Source organism: Rhipicephalus sanguineus, chromosome 10 (genome assembly GCF_013339695.2).
Source record: "Rhipicephalus sanguineus isolate Rsan-2018 chromosome 10, BIME_Rsan_1.4, whole genome shotgun sequence".
Lineage (NCBI taxonomy): Eukaryota > Metazoa > Arthropoda > Arachnida > Ixodida > Ixodidae > Rhipicephalus > Rhipicephalus sanguineus.
Window position 1 is genome coordinate 52,402,908 of NC_051185.1, and position 4,863 is coordinate 52,407,770.

General features: G+C 44.0%; 1 long non-coding RNA gene across 1 annotated transcript; it reads left to right on the plus strand.

Moving 5' to 3' along the window:
• Positions 1 to 614: 614 nt before the first annotated feature.
• Positions 615 to 1,768, plus strand: LOC125760180 (uncharacterized). The gene is made up of 3 exons (XR_007417813.1): positions 615 to 802; positions 1,397 to 1,514; positions 1,609 to 1,768. It is a non-coding gene; the product is annotated as an uncharacterized LOC125760180 (long non-coding RNA).
• The last annotated feature ends 3,095 nt before the right edge of the window (positions 1,769 to 4,863 follow it).

Here is a 4,863-nt window from a genome sequence, read left to right on the forward strand (position 1 = left end):
GTCACTGGACCCTCCTGAAGCGCGTTTCGATTGGCTTCGGTATACGGAAGAGCCGCCGTATACGCCATACATATCGCACGCTCGCCCTTTGGCGCCGTTGTGGCGCCTTTCTCGGCGACGCAGACGGGGTTGGCGCCGGGATGGCGCGCCGCTCTCCTCTCTCAGTCGTCTCAGTCTCCTCAGGCCCCGGAAAGTCTCAAGTTCCAGTGATCGCCGCAGAGGGCGAAAAAATCAACCGCGGCGAGTTCCATCGATATGCGCGGAGAGTGGAGCTACTAACTCCTCTTTTAGCGGTCGGATAAGTTAGTTCGCATTTTCCGTGTTAGGGGCGCTCAACGCAGCCAAAAATTTTATTTCAGAATGTATCAGAAGATTGTTAAAATCTTAGTTACCGTGTCATTTTGCATACAGCTAGTAGGGACCAGTTTTTGTGTTACTTCTAGAGTTAATACAAGAGCTTGATTGTTTGAGGACAAGTATTGAGATTACATTGACGCTCGAAAAGCAGCAGCCCATTGGCATCGATTGCGCTTCGGTCGGTTATTTCATTCAAATTGTACCGCGGTCGTTTTCTTTGATCGGCGTTACGCAGCTCCGTTTCAAATCAGTTTTGATATAGCAATGCGAGTTTGTGCGCCAAATTTTACATGCTGCTGCCACAAAGCGAACGTGTCTAAAGCCTGTGAATCACGTCAGCTGCGGCGCTTCACCGGCTGCCAGCGTGAAAATTCAATGCCAGCAAGGAGCTTGGAGACTACCTACGAAAACGGAATAACCATGCACCATGTGGGTGTGCGCACCGGTGAGTGAAAATGCACTGCTTTGCATTTGAACATAGCTTTTTTTTTTGCATGCGCTACGGTTTTTGTCATTTCAAAAGGTTTTACGACTCGTCCAGCTGATCGGATGCACCGCTTGTGGATTACAATGACATTTTCTAAGATTATTTACTTCGTTCTCACTTTTGCAAAAAATATCTTTACTGCTAAACTTTGTAACACAGATCACAGCATAAGTTTTACCTATTTCTGCACAAATTAGTCTTCTGAGATAAATGCTCATAAGTCCAATGCATGGTAGAGCCAAGTGAACTTATAGTATGTATATGCATTTATACATTTTCGTAAGTTTACAATCATACATATTACATTTGCACATACCATGTAGTTTATAGAGTTGGGAAATTAACTAACTTAGTATCCTCTAATTGAGGCTTGGTCAGACACGGTCCACTGAAGGTCACCACTAAAACAAATTCACAACAAAGCAATGTTATGTGCACACTATTTTTCTCATGCAGTGCTCTCATATACATTCTTCTCAGACATGAATCACAAGTCCACTCACGCTTCTACCACAGTAATCATTATTTTTTCCTCTTCCAACCCAACCACAGCCTCCAAGAAACTGCTCATATCAGCACCCGCTCGGATGCTTTATCTCTGAACCTACCTCAAGTCAGCAGAGGATGTTCCACTACAGAAAGTAAATTCGTCGTCCCAAATCCTCACAAGGTATGGTTGTGGACACTTTACTTATTGAACCAATTTTTTTTCTTTCATCATTTCTTTCTTGCTTTTTCTCATGGCTCAATTTTTTTCTTCTCAGGAAACTGGACAAAAGAGAGATCATTGGTTTCCAAGCTACCCACACCAAGTCGTAAGAAGCTCAAGAGTCGCCTATCCACCACCAAAGTTTACCAGGCGGACAAATGCAAGCCTTATACTGAAAAGCAGTGATAGTGTACGGCATGTTGAAGCAGTACGAAATTGGGTCCACAAATTGTTGCTTCTTGCTTCATGAATTACTCAGTTTAGAGGAAATGTGCTGGCTTCAAATTTCTTGGATAGTGCATGTGATGGGGTGCACATACTGTACTTTAATCTACGTGTGAAACTTTGCATAGAGTATCACATGTAACTTGGTAGCAAGTGGGCCAGTAGTAGTGTACATTTAGCAGCACTTGTTCTTCCAGTGAATATAGTTTGCTGCAATTGTGGAGGCTGTTGGAAAGCAATGGCAGGGAAAGCTACAGTAGTGCTGAAACAAAGAGTTATGTACGTGCACCGATTGCTTGTAGGGAGGGACATTGTGAAGGTTCTAAAATAGAAAACTGTGTGCAAACACTCGTGCCTTCATTAAACAAGGCATTTCGTGTAGTGGTCACCTGGAGAATAGTTTCCGGGTCGCTACTCTGGAATAAATAACGTTTGATGATGGGAGTAGGAGAATAGAAGAATGTGCGTAAGGACATTTTGGGCAGTGTTCTATGAAACAGGCTGTTGAATTTGTAAAGCATTTGAAAATTTAGTCTTTAGTTTTATTCAATGAACTTCGCCAATACATTAATGGGATGATATGTAAACAGACGCATCCAGAAAAGAGGGTACAGCACCGTTGCATTTGTGCAAGCAATTTGTTTTGTATGTGAAGTGGAACCACAGACAAGTAGCAAATAATATTTGTTCTAGATAACAGACCTGACACATGACACGGAGTTTTTAAAAGTATGTTTATTTTTAACAGAAAAATAAATGAGTGCACTCAATAGATACAATCAGAGTTCAATAGAGTTGGCCAGTGTTTGTGCATGTTGAAGATTTGAATGTGTAATAACGGCTATTTCTTTGATATTGGCGTGAGCTATATATCCAAAAAAGGCTAGTTTTGTGTTCATGCTTGTGATGCGCTGCAGGTAGACACGGACCAGAAAAAACGAGAACAGCACAAGGTGTTGCGCATCACCCTGTGTTGTTCTCGTTTTTTCTGGTCCGTGTCTACCTGCAGCGCATCACAAGCACGAAGACATGCCATCTAGCCCCTATTGCCGCCTTATTAGTTTTGTGTGACACCCGTGTTAAGAGTGAGGCAGACAGTTAGGAGGTAGTGAAGAATGAAAATGTAAATTCAGCTTCTGCAATCGTCCATCGTTTAAGCAGTGTCTTTCACGACTATGCACCATTGGCACCAGAAAAAATGGACTAATTTATTTTTCAGTGCGAAACATAGCAATTAAACAAAGAAGCTAATTATACACATTTGACAGAAATGATTACTCACTGCCCATTTTTCCAACATCGCTACTATTACTTCCAGCACTTCCTAGCTGTCTAGTATACTACTGTTCCAAATGTCTCTATTGTGCGCGCACACATCATGTGCAGTCTATTGTCGGTGCTGTCCACTGGTACATCATTCTTTTTTATTTATAAATTAGTGCTTTCAGGAACACGCGCAGGCATCCGCTATCACATACGTCAGTTGATAAACAGTGGGCGAGCAAGGGTAGCTCACTTCTCGAAACTTGTCTTCCATGACAACCTTTACAGGAATGTTCACTTGCTGAAATGTCGGATTCAGGCTAAGGCTTTCCTTATTCGCCAACAGTTACTCAACTGAAGTGTTTGTCACTGCAACCTCTTTTGAAACATGAACCAAGTTTCCTTTTCAACGTGATACCGTAAATGGTGTTTTCCCAGAACACACGAGCTTAGCTGAACTGAAAGTTGAGCTAAATGGTCGGAATTCATCGTAAAAAGATCGGCGCGCAGGCACGAACACAAGGATATTGAGCACAATAACGAGAACACGTTATGTATAGGAATAGCTAGCACAACAGTGTGGTTCCACTTTTTTTTTTTTTTTCAGCGCCGAGTGGGTCTCGCCAATGTGTTGTCAAAATAGTACGTCGGGCTGAGGCTAATCTTACTGGCACTGCATCTTTTGCGAGCTTTGATGCTGTTTGTTTATTACCGCTCAAATCGTCAAACGCGCATGTGTAAGTGAGAAAGAGGACGGGCAGCACTGTACGCAAGTACTGTGCAAGGGTCACCCATCGTAAATAGTATCGTCTGACGCTTCGTTCTGCGTACTATAAGAGGTATGCTGAACGAGCCAAGAGACATAGAGCTGCTCAGTTTCAGCTGGCAATTTTATTAAGCAGATGGATATTTCTATTTCTTGTATGTATTGTTCAACTCTGTAACTGACAGTGCTGCTTGTTTACATGTATACTGCTACATTCACGATTGCCAATAAACAATGTAAGCTTACTTGCTTGGCGTGTTTTTTGCCAGTTGAGGCCTTTCGGTCACCTGGCGACGTAACGGAAATATTAGTAGTAACGATAGGCTGCCGCGCGCGCGAATACAACCCCCGGACAGGAGTGAATAAACGCCCAGAACCAGCGGGCGCGCACCGCGACCACCCGCACCCGCCAGCAATGCGGCAGCCATATTGCCTCAACGCAATGATGATGATAGTTTTCGCAGCGCCATCCCTTGGTCGGATACTTTAGTTCACAACGCCACCGCTACCCTTATTTCCGTTGCACTGTCAAAGGTACAGTTTCCCTTCTGTAAATGGTAGTATAAGTATTCTGTGGTCTCCTGGTCTATTGGAATGCGTTGCGTGGATGAGTGGTTGCGCGTCTTCGGTGGTATTGACGCCGGCTCCGTGCACGAAGTGACGCTTGGAGGCCGGAATATTCATGGAGCTGCGGACACCGACAACGGGCGCCAGTTAACGGTGAGTGTACTCCTTTCGTAGGTACTAATTATACAGCTTTAGCTGGGCGTCTGCAGCAGATCTAAGGAATCTGCCACCATTTCCAACAGTAGCCTGTATCCGCGGGGCTGTTGCGGATGCCCAACTAAAGCTGTCAGTTAACGAGTTGCCACCGTTATGCGCGTTGCTGTGCAAGCTCCCATAAAGTGAGCGATGCAAACAATAATCGAGGGTCATTTCTTGCTGATCGCTCGTCGTGTCTGCACTACTGAAGGTGCAAGATGTCGTTTCAAACGACATCTCAGTGAGATGCCCTTTAGTGTACTTCATAATAACATTTCCATCGACCTTGAGTGT